This window comes from Psammomys obesus, unplaced genomic scaffold, assembly GCF_907164565.1.
Source record: "Psammomys obesus unplaced genomic scaffold, mPsaObe1.curated_primary_1811, whole genome shotgun sequence".
NCBI classification, from domain to species: domain Eukaryota; kingdom Metazoa; phylum Chordata; class Mammalia; order Rodentia; family Muridae; genus Psammomys; species Psammomys obesus.
In genome coordinates this window covers 30,121-45,119 of record NW_026590227.1, presented here as the reverse complement: position 1 = coordinate 45,119, position 14,999 = coordinate 30,121, and the positions used below count along the sequence as shown (strand labels likewise).

At 39.8% G+C, this 14,999-nt stretch overlaps 1 pseudogene; it reads left to right on the top strand.

Annotated features, from left to right (window-relative positions):
- Positions 1-12,306: 12,306 nt before the first annotated feature.
- LOC129676373 (vomeronasal type-1 receptor 4-like) lies at positions 12,307-13,234 on the top strand (annotated as a pseudogene).
- The last annotated feature ends 1,765 nt before the right edge of the window (positions 13,235-14,999 follow it).

Below are 14,999 nucleotides of genomic sequence, written 5' to 3'. Positions count from 1 at the left end.
CTAATATCTAATAAAATAGACTTTCAACTAAAATTAATCAAAAACAATAAGGAGGACCTCTATATTCTCATCAAATGAAAAAAATCCACTAAGAGGACATCACAATTTTTAACATCTATGCCCCAAATACAAGAGCGCCGACATTTGGAAATAAAACATTATTAAAACATAAAACACACATTGATCCTAATACCTTAATAGTGGGAGACTTCAATACCCCACTCTCACCAAGGGACAGATCAACTAGACAGAAAACAAATAGGGAAATAAAAGCACTTACCGAGTCCCTAAAGCAAATGGATCTAATAGACATCTACAGCTCTATTCACCCAAACTCAAAAGAGTATACCTTCTTTTCAGCACCTCATGGAACCTTCTCCAAAATAGACCATATAGTTGGTCACAAAGCAAGCCTCAACAGATACAAGAAGATTGAAATAATCTCTTGTATTCTATCTGACCACCATGGACTAAAGCTGGACTTCAACAACAGCGGAAATAATAAAAAGCCGACACGCACAGGGAAACTGAACAATTTGCTACTCAATGACAGCTGGGTCAAGGAAAAAATAAAGAACAAAATTAAAGATTTCCTAGAAATCAATGAAAATGAAGGCACAACATACCCATATTTATGGGACACATTTAGAGCAGTGCTCAGAGGAAAATTGATAGCACCAAGTGCCTTCAAGAAGAAATTTTTAACATCACATACAAGCAACTTAATGCTCAACTGAAAACCCTAGAGAAAAAAGAAGCAGATACACCCAAGAGGAGCAGAGGGCTGGAAATAATCAAACTCAGGGCTGAAATCAATCAATTAGAAACAAATAAAAAGTCAAAGAATCAATGAAACAAAAAGCTGGTTCTTTGAGAAAATCAATAAGATAGACAAACCTTTAGGCAAATTAACTAAAAAGCAGAGAGAATCTGTCCAAATCAGCAAATTCAGAAATGAAAAGGGGGACATAACTATAGACACTGAGGAAATCCAAATAATCATTAGGTCATACTACAAAAGCCTATATGCCACAAAATTTAAAAACCTAAATGAAATGGACAATTTTCTTGATAGATTCTATCTACCAACATTAAGTCAAGATCAGGTAGAAAGACTGCATAGCCCTATATCCCCCAAGGAAATTGAAGCAGTCATTAACAGTCTCCCGTCCAAAAAAAGCCCTGGGCCCGATTGTTTCAGTGCAGAATTCTACCAGACCTTCAAAGAAGTACTAACACCAATACTCCTCAAACTATTCTACAAAATAGAAACAGTAGGAACATTACCAAATTCTACGAAGCCACAGTCACCTTGATACCTAAACCAAACAAAGACTCAACAAAGAAAGAGAAATTCAGACCTATCTCTCTTATGAACATCGATGCAAAAATACTCAATAAAATACTGGCAAACTGAATCCAAGAAAACATAAAAGATATCATCCACCATGACCAAGTAGGCTTCATCCCAGGCATGCAAAAGTGGTTTAATATACGGAAATCCATCAATGTAATCCACCATAAAAACAAACTTAAGGAGAAAAGCCACATGATCATCTCCTTAGATGCCAAAAAAGCATTTGACAAAATCTAACACCCATTCATGTTTAAAGTTTTGGAGAGATCAGGGATTCAAGGAACGTACTTAAACATAGTAAAGGCAATATATAGCAAGCCTATAGCCAACATCTAACTCAATGGAGAGAAACTCAAAACAATCCCACTGAAATCAGGGACAAGACAAGGCTGCCCACTCTCTCCATTTCTCTTCAACATAGTAATTGAAGTTCTAGCTAGAGCAATAAGACAACTAAAGGAGATCAAGGGAATACAAATTGGAACAGAAGAGGTAAAAGTTTCACTATTCAAAGATTATATGATCGTATACATGAGCAACCCCAAAAATACAACCAGAGAACTCCTTCAGCTGATAAACACCTACAGCAAAGTGGTTGGATTCAAAATTAACTCAAAAAAATCAGAAGCCCTCCTGTATATCAAAGACAAAAGGGCCGAGAAAGAAATTAGGGAAGCAACACCCTTCAAAATAACCACAAATGACATAAAGTACCTTGGGGTGACACTAACCAAGCAAGTGAAAGACCTGTTTGAGAAAAACTTCAAGTCTCTGAAGAAAGAAATTGAAGAAGATATCAGAAAATGGAAAGCTCTCCCATGCTCATGGATTGGTAGGATTAACAGTGAAAATGGCTATTCTGCTAAAAGCAATCTACAGATTCAATGCAATTCCCATCAAAATACCAACACAATTCTTCATAGATCTTGAGAGAAAAATTATCAATTTAATATGGAGAAACAAAAAACCCAGAATTTCCAAAATGATCCTGTACAACAACAGATCGTCTGGAGGCATCTCCATCCCTGATCTCAAGCTATACTACAGAGCAATAGTAATAAAAACGGCATGGTATTGGCATAGAAATAGAATAGTGGATCAATGGAACTGAATAGAATACCCAAAATTAAACCCATGTACCTATGGATATTTGATTTTTGACAAAGAAGCCAAAACCATTCAGTGGAAAAAGACAGCATCTTCAACAAATGGTGCTGGTCCAACTGGAGGTCTACATGCAGAAAAATGAAAATAGATCCATATTTATCATCCTGCACAAAACTGAAGTCCAAGTGGATCAAAGATATCAACATGAAACCAGATACACTAAATCGGTTAGAAGAAAAAGTGGGTAAGACATTGGAACTCATGGCACAGGAGACAACTTCCTGAAAAGAACACCAATAGCACAGGCTCTAAGAACAACAGTCAATAAATGGGACTTCATAAAGCTGAAAAGCTTCTGTAAAGCAAAGGACACTGTCATCAAAACAAAACGACAGCCTACAGACTGGGAAAGGATCTTCACCAACCCTATATCTGACAGAGGGCTGATATCCAGAATATATAAAGAACTAAAGAAGTTAAAAAGCAGCAACTCAAGCAATCCAATTAAAAATGGGGTACAGAGCTAAACAGAGAATTCTCAGTAGAGGAATACAAAATGGCAGAGAAACACTTAAATAAATGTTCAACGTCCTTAGCCATCAGAGAGATTCAAATCAAAACAACCCTGAGATTTCATCTGACACCCACCAGAATGGCTAAGATCAAAAACTCAAGTGACAACACATGCTGGAGAGGAGATGGAGAAAGGGAAACCCTCCTCCATTGCTTTTGGGAATGCAAACTTGCACAACCACGTTGGAAATCAATCTGGGCTTTCTCAGACAATTAGGAATAGTGCTTCCTCAAGATCCAGCTATACCACTCCTAGGCATATATCCAAAAGAGGCCCAAGTACACAACAAGGACATTTGCTCAACTATATTTATTCTTAATAGCCAGAACCTGGAAACAATCTAGATGTCCCTCAGTTGAGGAATGGATATAGAAATTGTGGTACTTTTACACAATGGAATAATACTCAGCAATTAAAAACGAGGAAATCATGAAATTTGCAGGCAAATTGTGGGACCTAGAAATGATCATCCTGAGTGAAGTATCTCAAAAGCAGAAAGACACACATGGTTTATACTCACTTATATAGACCTATAAGAGGATAAATATACTGAAGCCTATCCACCTAAAGAAGATAAACAGGGTACAATGATCAATCCTCACTTAGAAAGACAAATGGGATGACATTAGATGTAGGAGCAAACAAGTAACAGGACAGGAGCCTACCACAGAGGCCTCTGAAAGATTCTACCTAGCAGTGTATCAAAGCAGATATTAAGACTCATAACCAAACCTCCGGTAGAATGCAGGGAATCAAAAAAAAAAAAGGTGGGGGAGAGTTAATACGACCTGGAGAGGACAGGAGTTCTACAAGTACCAAATATCTAGGCACAGGGGTCTTTTATGAGACTGTTTCTCCAAACAAGGACCATGTATGGATGTAACCTAGAGCCCCTGCTCAGATGTAGCCCTTGGTAGCTCAGTATCCAAGGGGATACCCTAATAAGGGGAACAGGGACTGTTTCTGACATGAACTTGATGGCGGGCTCTTTGACCTCCCCCCCCCCACCCCCAGGGAGGAGCAGCCCTGCTAGGCCACAGAGGAGGACTTTGCAGCCAGTTCTGAAGACACCTGATAAACCAGTATCAGATGTAAGGGGAGGAGGTTCTCCCTTATCAGTGGACTTGGAAAGGGGCAGGAAGGAGATGAGGGTGGGATTGGGAGGGAAAGAGGGAGTGGGATACAGCAGGGATACAAAGTTAACAAACTGTAACTAATCCAAAAAAATAAAAATTAAAAAAAATTGAGAGATCTCATACTAGCAACTTAACAGTATATATGAAATCTAGGCAGAGATAAACACAGAGAGGGAGAGGTCAAACCTAAATGGTGAGAAATAATCAAAGTGAAGGCTGAAATCAAGAAAGCAGAAACAAAGACAACAATGCAAAAATAAAATCAGTGAAATAAAGTTAGGTTTGAGAAAATCAACAATACAGACAAACCTTATTCAAACTAATGAAAAGGTAGAAAGAGATTATCCAAATTAACAAAATGAAAAAAGCATAACAGACACTGAGGAAATTCAGAGAATCATAGGATATACTTTTTTTGAAATTCTTTATTAATTACACTTTACTCACTTTGTATCCTCCCTGTGGTTCCCTCCCTCCTCCTGTCCCAATCTCTTAGTTCCTACCCGCTCTGCACAAATGTCCCTCCCCAAGAACACTGATAGGGGAGGACTTCTTTTCCTTCCTTCTGATCCTAGTCAATTAGGTCTCATCAGGAGTGGCTGCATTGTCTTCTTCTGTGGCCTGGTAAGGCTGCTCCCCCGTCAGGGGGAGGTGATTAAAGAGCAGGCCAATCAGTTCATGTCAGAGACAGTCCCTGTTCCTAAGGACATACTTTTAAAACCTGTATTCCACCAAATTAAAAAAAAAAAAAATCTATGGGAGGAGGGAGGGCACCACAGGGGGATACAAAGTGAGTAAAGTGTAATTAATAAAGAAAAAACAAAGAAAAGGAAAAGGAAGGGCTGGAGAGATGGCTCAGTGGTTAAGAGCACTGTCTGCTATTCCCAAGGACACAGGTTCAATTCTCAGCACCCACATAGCAGCTCACAACTGCCTGTAACTCTAGTAACAAGGGATCTGACACCTTTACACTAATGTACATAAAATAAAAGTAAATAAGTAATAATTTTTAAAAAAGGAAATGAAAGAAAAAGGCAAGAAGGTGTTTTAGGAAAGAAAGTTTGGCTAACAGGGTTATGGGGCATCTGAGAAGTCACGGAATAGGTCCAATTTCTCAAGGGAGAGGCTGCCATTTTTTTTTCTTTTTGTTTTTCAAATATTTCCAACATCTGTTATTGAAATTAGTTCTGCACAAATGTTTATAGATGCAGAGCAGCTGCCAATCCTGACTGGATTTTAGCCCGTTGGTAACCTGTAAGCAAATCACTGAGATGGGGTGGTTGACTTTTCCATTTGTGTTCAACTGTTTTCAAAGAACTGGCAAATTTAGGTTCTGGAACACTGGATTCAGTGTTAATATCCTACTTAAAATTGTAGATACTGAAGTATTAACACTGAAGTAAAGTTTGCCCTGTCTTTTGGGACTGAAGAATTTGAAAGCATATTCTCTTGTCAACATTTATAGGCAACTCCCTTTCATGCCAGTGTTGAATAAAGATATATTGATCTACAAAAAAAAATCTAAAAGAAATTGATACTTCTCTTGATAGATACCACTTACCAAAGTTAAATCAAGCTTGAGTAAACAATTTAAATATGCATAACACTCAGCAAAATTGTAATCACCATTAAATGTTTCCTATTCAAAAAATAAAATAAAATATAAAAATAAAAGCCTAAGGCTAGATGGCCTTACCTCATAATTCTACCAGGCTTTCACAGAAGAGTTAGTGTTGACTCCTCAAATTATTCTACAACGCAGAAAGAGTGGGAATATTGACTCATATCATAAAGCCACATTTAGCCTGATACCTAAACCACGTAAAGACTCAACAAAGAAAGAGAAGCACAGACCAATTTCTGTTATGAACCTAATTGCAAAATTAATCGCCACACACAGAGGCATGCCTGCTGTCATGTGTCAGAATGCAGGAGACAACAGTACAATGAGCAAGTGGTGAAGAGATGGGAAAGAAAGTAGACCAGTTCACGCACTACGAGGAGAGGAGAAAGAAACACGAGAATGGTGAGGAACAACCCGATATGACCAGCTTGTGCTGCCACCTGAGGCCATGGTGATGTCTTGGTTCCTGCTGCTGCCAGAGGTTATGTCTGGGTCTACGGCCCTGCAGTAGTCTGTGTCAGTGTCTATAGCCCACATTACCAAAGACTGCAGACAGCCCTACTCTGGGCTGTCATCTGGGGTCAGCTTGATGTCTGAGGGCTGAGCAAAGCTGGCCTTGCTCCTCACTGGCTGCATCACCTGGGAGAGTGTCCCTGCACCTCAACTGGCATAACAGCAGAGCTGGTCCTGGTAGTATGGGCACCAGTAGGTCAGCCCTACTGGTGATCAAGGGACAGTTGGCCCTGCCTCTTACCTGAGCAGTTTGGAAAATCTGTCCCTAAAAGCATGAGAACAGGTGATCTGGCCCTGCCTCTTGCCAGTTGCAGTACTCAGGAGCCCTGTCCCCTGCCTGGGAAGGATGGGAGAGCTGACTCTGGTGACATGGGTGCTGGAGAGCTGTCCCTACCCTCACGTGGGCAAAGCAGGAGAGCTGGCTCTGGTGGTGCAGGCACAGGACCATTGACAACATTGGACCAGATACACTGAACAGGAGAGAAGAAAAAGTGGGCAATAGCCTTGAATTCACTGGCAAAGAAGACAACTTCCTGAACAGAACACTGATAGTACAGGCACAAATATTAATAAACGGGATCTCAGGAAACTGAAAAGCTTCTGTAATGCAGAGGACACAATCAAGAAAACAAGGCAGCAGCTTCCAGAATGGAAGAAGACTCTTGCCAACTCCACATGCAATAGAGGACAAATATCGAAAATATATAAAGAACTCAAGAAATTAGATAACACAAAAAAATTAATCCAATTTTAAAATGGGGAACAGATCCAAACATAGAATTCTCCATACAGAAATACCAAATGACTGAGAAACACTTAAGGAAACATTTAACATCCTTAACCATCAGGCAGGAAAATGCAAATCAAAACTAATAGTAAGAGAGTTTATCTTACTCCTGTCAGAATAGCTAAGATCAATAATGCAAGTGACATCTCATGTTGGCAAGGAAGTGGAGCAAAGGGAACTCTCTTCTATTGCTGGCAGAAGTGCAAATTTTTAGAGCCGCTATAGAAATTAACATTGCAGTTCTTCAGAAATTTGAGAATTGATCTACCTCAAGACTAGCTATACCACTTTTGGGCATATACTCAAAGGATGTTCCACTACACCACAAAGCTACTTGCTCAACCATATTCGTTGTGGTTTTATTAATAATATCCAGAAGATGGAAACAGCCCATATGTCCTTCCACAGAAGAATGGATAAAGAAAATGTGGTACATTTATACAGTGGAATATTACTCAGCTGTTAATAAAAATGCCATCATGAAATTTGCAGGCAAATGGGTAGAACTAAAAGCAAAATCATCCTGAGTGAGGTAACACAGACCCAGGAAGATAAGTATGGTATGTATTCACTTATAAGTAGACATTAACCTTTAAGTAAATTACAACAAAGCTACAACCTGTAAACCCAGAGAAGCTAGGAAAATAGGAGGGGTCTGGGAAGGACACATGGATCTCCCTGAGAGGAGCAAATAAAATAGATTTATGAGAAGCTGGAGAGATGGCTCAGAGATTAAGACCACTGGCTGCTCTTTCAGAGGTCCAGAGTTCATATAGCAGCAACCACATGGTGGCTTATAAACACATAAAGTGAGATCTGGTGTGTGGGTATACATACAGGCAGAACACTGCATACATAATAAATAAATAAATCCTTAAAATGAATAGAGTTTATGGATAGACTTGGGGCATGAGAGGACAGGAACAGGAGGATAGGGTTGAGGGGAAGTTAGGGTGGAAAGAGAGAGTGTTGGCAGAAATGTCTGAAATTGGGGATTATTGGGGTGTTGATGTGGAAATCCAGTACAGAGGTAACTTCCTGGAATGAGTCTATGAAGGTGATCATAACAAGGACTCCCAGTAGTGAGGATTATGGAGTCTAAACTGGCCATCTCTTGGGGCCAGGTGAGGCTTGCAGTGGTTGGACTAAGCTGCATTCAGTTGAGTTGTTTGCCAAGAGTGTTTCACAAAATTCCCCAAATAAACCAGGCTATTGCTAAGACAAAGGGTTATTCTCTGAAAATTGACTTCAGGACCCCATTGCTGAGGACAACATCCATACAACCCATTGAACATAGAGAAGTTGAGCTCATGCCTACATGGAGCCTTCACCCTTACATTCTAAACTCTTTGATATGAGAGGTACTCTTGCAGGCTTCAGAAAGAGAAACGTGGTGACCAGTCCATAAAACCTTTCACCTACAATATGTCATGCCTGAAAAAATATACCAGGGACACAGTGGCAGAGATCTTTTGGGACTAGACAACCAATGCCTCATTATACATAAGGCCTCCTCCGGGAGAAGGAATTCATACCCAACACTGCTTATGTGATCAAGAACCAGAGACAGGAGAGTCCATAGAACTAGAGTAAAACCAAACACTCCTGGTCTTAAATATATATATATATATATATATATGTACTGATATATATATCAGTAAAATGACCCCTAATGATATTCTTCTGTACTCATAGATCAGTGTGTTATCCAGTCATCATCAGACAGGCTTCCTCCAGTACCACATTGGAAGATGCAGAGACCCACGGCCAGATACTAGGCAGAAAGGGAGTCTATCTGGGAGGTCTCCGTCAAATCCCTCCCTGCAGAGCAGAGGGGTCAATTGGAAGAGGAGGTAGAAAGACTGTAAGAGCCAGAGGGGCTGAAGGACACCAGGAATAAAGGTCCCTCGGAATCAACTAAGCAAGGTGCATAAGAGCCCTCAGTGCCTGAAGCCGCAAGCACAGGGTCTAAATGAGTATACAGGAGGTCCTCTGGAGATGTGGGAACCTCAGTGGACAGAAAGTTGGTTAGTTGTTCATTTACTCACCTCACATTCTTCCTCTCAAAATAATAAACCCCAATTATGAAATAACTTCTGAGCAAAACAGATATAATAACTGCGGGGACAGAAGGAAGCTTTCTTCAGGGACTGAGGCTCTGCAGAGGGCTTCCTTCCCCTGACACTGGGACAAAAAAACTTGATGTCCACAACACCTGATGGCAGCCAAGAGCCCCACAGATCCAGACAATACAAATATGATCTGGCCAGTGACACTTTCCCAGAGCTGCTCCAGAGCCTGTCTGCACCACAGAGGTCCAGGTGAGTCCATGGAGGTAAGATCATTCTCAGCTGTGTCATGGAGAGTTTTACTAAAGCTGGAGTCTCTCTCTGACTAAACCAGGGAGTAACTAAGAGGCTCTGTGAGCTTTGGTTCCTCCACTTTCCTTCTACTCTGACAAGGCTGGTTCCTGGGTCCAAAATGTTCAAAAAGGATGAGTTTCTGGAGATAAGAAAATAGAACAAGAATGCTGAGGCATCACTATCAGTCTTCAGGCCGGAGTACTGTGGCAGAGCTCTGAGTGATCTTTGCCTGAGGTTCTTATTTTTGTAATTGAATCAATAAGATACAGAAGATTTTCAGATGTCTATAAAAAAAATTGAGACAATAATGAAACACTTTTGTAATATTATCACTAAAGAGACTGAGGCAAGGTAATTGTTCAGGCCTAGCCTGGTTTACACAGGGAGACACTGCCTCAAAAATAACAAGACAAAACAAAAACAAACAAAGATAAATTTTGAGGCTTCGTGTTTGCCAGCACTGTGACTTCAATGCTGTTAATACTGTTTTTGAAATTTGTACTATTCACTTTTGATTCATTTTCACTTTTCAAATATTGGCACGTTTTCTTTTACAGTAACGTTATAACTCCTAAATTGAAGGTTTTTCTTTTATATCCATCTTTAAAGTCTCTGAATTATATATTGAGGAATCATGATTCAAAACCTTCACTCCTCTCTTCCCAGCACCTAACTCCTCATTAATGCCCTTCTTCCATCTTTTCATCAGCAACTGCTTGTCCCTGGCTGATCCTTGCTTCCTTAGATGCCCTGAGGTCCCTAATTGAGGTCAAACATGCCCTGAATCATCTACTGAGAGCACAGCCCTCTGTTACCCCCTTTCTTAGCATTCTGCTAGACACAGTCCCTACATGCAAATGTAAGTTACTTGCATTTTCAAGATCTCTTTTAGTGATTTTATCTTAAACTTTATCTAAAATAGGTTATACAGTTTGACTTGACACTGAACTTCCTTTTAAAGATATTTTTAAAGCAAGCATTCATACAGAGAGAATTCACATGTTCACTTAACATATGAAGTTGTAGAAACTTAACACATTAAACTAAGATATAAACATATAGAAAATTAACGTATAAAGATGGAGAAATTGGCTGTGAGTCTCAGCATCTGCTTTGATCCCCTGCTAGCTGGAGTCTTTCAGAGGACATGAAGTTGTGGAAGATGTCCTGTTCCTGTCCTGTTCCCTCTCTTCAACAGTTTCTGGTGTCTTCTCTACTTGCCCCTATGAACGACAATTAAGACTCCTCCCTAGGGTCCTCCTTGTTACTTAGCTTCTTAAGCTGTGTGGATTGTAGTATGATTATCCTGTATTGTATTGCTAATATCCACATATAACTGAGTATATACCATGTGTGTTTTGGGGGGTCTGGGCTACCTTATTCAGGAAAGCCTTTTCCAGATCCATCCATTTGCCTGCAAATTTCATGATGTCCTTGTTTTTAGTAGCTGAGTAGTATTCCATTGAGTTAGATGGACCACAGTTTCTTCATCCATTCTTTAGCTGAGGGACATCTGGGTTGTTTCTAGTTCCTAATTATTACAAATAAAGCCACCATGACCATATATGAGCAAATGTCCCCATTTTAGGGTGGAACATCAGTTTGGTATACACCCAGGAGTGGTATATCTGGGTCTTGGGAATCACAGCCAAACTTTGGGCAGAGCGCAGGGAGTCTTATGGAACAGTAGGGGAGATAAAAGGACATAGAGGGGACAAGAAGAAGACCAACAAGCCAACAAATCTGGGCCTAGATGGGACTGTGGAAACTTACATACCAACTGAAGACCATTCATGGAGAGTACCTAAGCCTCCTGTATAGATGTAGCCTGTTGGCAGCTCAGTCTTCATATGAGTTCCTCATAAGGGGACCAGGGGCAGCTGTCCCTTACATGAAATCTGTTGCCTGCTCTTTAATTATTTCCACCTGGTGAGGTGGCCTTCCCAGACCACAGAGGAAGAGGATGCAGGCAGTCCTGAAGAGACATGATAGTCTAGGTCTGTTGGTAAGGGAGGAAGGCTCCACCATTCTGAGGACTATGGGATTGGGATAGGGGGAAAGAGAGAGGAAGAGAGAGTAGGATAAGGAGGAGATGAGGGAGGGGCCTACATTTGGGATGTAAAGTGAATTAATTGATAGAAAAAGTTTAAAAGATATAAAAATTGACGTTATAAAGCTTTGAAGCCAAATACAATTCTAAAAATTGTACTATTGTACTTGTACTATTCAAGACACAGATACAAAAGAACTATTGAGCAAAAGAAGAGATAGTGTAGAATGTAAAATTACTAAATGAGAGATGTCATAGGTTTTGACCAGCAAGGTTTCCTACTGTGTGTGTGTGTGACATAAGGAAGGCAGACAGGTTAAGAATGAGCTTCAGGTTTTGGGAATTGGGGAAGTGGGTGGGGAAATATGATGAAATAAAATGAGAATCAGAGGAAGAAATTTTGGTTGGAAACCTTGGAGTTCAATTTGACTATGTTGATAGGTAACAAGGATAATGTATGCATACAGACTGACAGAAAGACAGACAGACAGACAGATGAACATATACTTGAACAAGTCAATTTTGCTAGTGTAAAGCTAAAAAAAAAAAACTCCTTTAAAATTTTAGATTTGAATACAAGTTACCAAACTCATCTGTCAGAGCACGCACAGCATCCCAGAATCCACGGAGGAGTGGGGGTGAAAAAAGGAGAGAATATCAGGCACCAAATCTACAACATCACAGAAATGCTGTTATGCAAAGTATGCTGTTAAGATACATATCTAGAATTTCTAATGCTTTCTTCAAAACATGTTTGCATTTTGGATACAAGTTTGTTTGTTTTGTTTTGTTTTTTTATCTACGAAAGAAGAAATGCTTTTCAAGTATATTAGGGGAATTATTTTCCTCTTTATGATTGTAGTTGGCACTCTAGGAAATATATTTATTTGTGTGAAGTATTTGTTCAGTTTATTGGGAGGCCCTGAGAAGAAACCCATATACCTCATTCTCATCCACTTGGCTTTTACAAACATCATATCTGTTCTTGCAAAAGGATTCCTAAAGATAATAATAGCTTTTGGCTTGAGAAACTTCCTAGATGACATGGGCTGTAAGATCCTCGTTTACCTGGAGAGGGTGGCCCGTGGCCTCTCCATCTGCACCAGCAGTCTCCTCACTGTGGTCCAGGCCATCATCATCAGTCCCAGGGGTTCTGGGTGGAAAAAGCTCAAGCCAAAGTCTTCATGGCACATCCTTCCGTTCCTCTCATTCTTTTGGATACTCAATTTGTTGATCAGTATGAACTTACCATATTACATTAAAAATACCAATAGTGTGAACTTAACACAGGTTAAAAAAAGTGGCAACTATTGCTATTTTTCACCTGAAAGCTTGATAACAAGATGGATTTTTCTTATCCTTATGGTCCTAAGAGATGCCGTGTTTCAATGTGCCATGGGAGGGGCAAGTGGCTACATGGTATTTCTTCTCCACAAGCACCACCAGCATGTCCTCTACCTTCACAACTCCAAGCTTCTCTACAGAACTCCCCCTGAGCTGAGAGCTGCTCAAAGTGTCCTCCTTCTCATGCTCTGTTTTGTTTTCTTCTATTGGGCAGATTGTGCCTTTTCTTTGTTTTTAAGTCTCTCTGCAGGGGACAATATCTTGATGGTAAATTCTCAAGAATTTCTGACCCTTGGTTATGCAACTTTCAGCCCGCTGGTGCTGATTCACAGGGATGGGCTTCTGGTTGGATGTTGGCATGCTCACTGGGAGAAACTGAGAAAATGTCCCTCGTTTATCTGTTTAATAAGTGTGAAGAAACTCTCAGTTCTGCAAACTCATGATAACACAAAATCTCACAAAGCAATTTAAAAATGTGTTTATTCACAGCAGCAAGTTATTCTCCTTCCTGCAATCCACCTTGGAAAGCATCCACCTTTTCCTAGCGACTCCAAAACCTTGAGCGGAGAGAGGAAGACCCTAGCAAATTACAGTGACATTGAAACCTCATTTTCTATTTGTCATTCTTTCAAATGGATTAAAAAAAACCTTCTATATATGTATTAATTTACTGTTTCTGAATAGTTTCCCTGCATTCACTGCTTAGCAAACCCATGTGTACCTGTAGGGGTTGAAAGAGATCATCAAACATCCAACAACTGATTTGAGTTGTACTGTTCTGAAACAGTGTATAGTTAGGAGAAATTTAACCTGCCTTCTCTGTAAGACCAGACAATGCTCTTACATGTTGAGCCACCTCTCTAGCACTGAAAAATGGCTCTAGTTAGGATTTGTAAAATTGGTTTTGCCGCTACTGTGACTGTGATAGTGAAAATGAAATTTGTAAATATTATTAAAATTTATAGTGATTTAATCACATTAGTCCAAGAAATTCGATATCATGTGGTTGCCAGCCTCTGCTTCCCAAATACTGGATTAAAGTTGTTCACCATCGTGCCTGGTTTAAGAGTAACCATTTTTAAAAGCTCTGATCTCTGACACAATAACTAAGCACTCAGTAGTCTCCCTTAATTAACGGACACTATTGTGCTTGTGATGGAAGATTACAGCATAATTCATTAAACGTTAGACACTTAGGACTTCATACCTCTTCCTTTAGTGAAAGGATTTGTATCTAGTCTCTCCATATAAAATGAAAGGAAACAGAAGTTTAAAGGCAATAACTAAACTCAGGCTCTACCTGCTACCAACTCTAGGTATAAGCCAGTGTTCTCATGGTTTAGGCTGCAGAAAACTGCAGAGAAGAAAACTCTAAAGCAATCATTTATTCATAATTAGGAAGTAGAAGAGAAAGAGCTAAGGTTGGCTTTCCAACTATTTAGAATACATGCAAATCTCAGAGATCAAACATTGCAATGTTCCTTACCCTAACATCCTGTTTCATATGAATACAGCTATATGGGAGATATACTTTTACAATTCCTGGATGAGAAACAATAAACCCATGTACAATCTAGAAATAAGAAAATCAACTTGATCACAGTGACACAGTTATTAACCAGATTGAGGAGAAAGATGTGGATAAACCCAGAGGAAACTTAAAAATTGACTGTAGAACTCCTGAAATGAAGTAGTATTCATAATACTCAGGATGTGAGTGATTTCATTTCATTCCATAACCGACTTGCTTGGCTGAAGGAAGCTGTTACAACACATCCAGTGTTCACAGATTTCCCAGATCCCATGACAATTCACAGCAGCATGTTATTCTCCTTCCTGCAATCCACCTTGGAAAGCATTAACCTGTAAAGGGATTTTATTTGAGAACATGGCTGTTTCAGCAAGAGCTCAAGTCCAAAGACCTTCAAGGTCTCTATAACCCAGCTGGCAAGAGTTCACATCCAAAGATCTTGTAAGTCTGTATGATCTGGCTGGAATACAAACACACCTTTAATCCAGGAGATAGAGGCAAGCAGATCTGAGTTCAAGGCCAGCTAGTTTCAGGTAAAGAAAAGCTTAGGTCCAGACGTGTTGGTACATGCCTTTAATCTCAAACAATGAAGGTAAAGTTAGTTTGTAGAAGG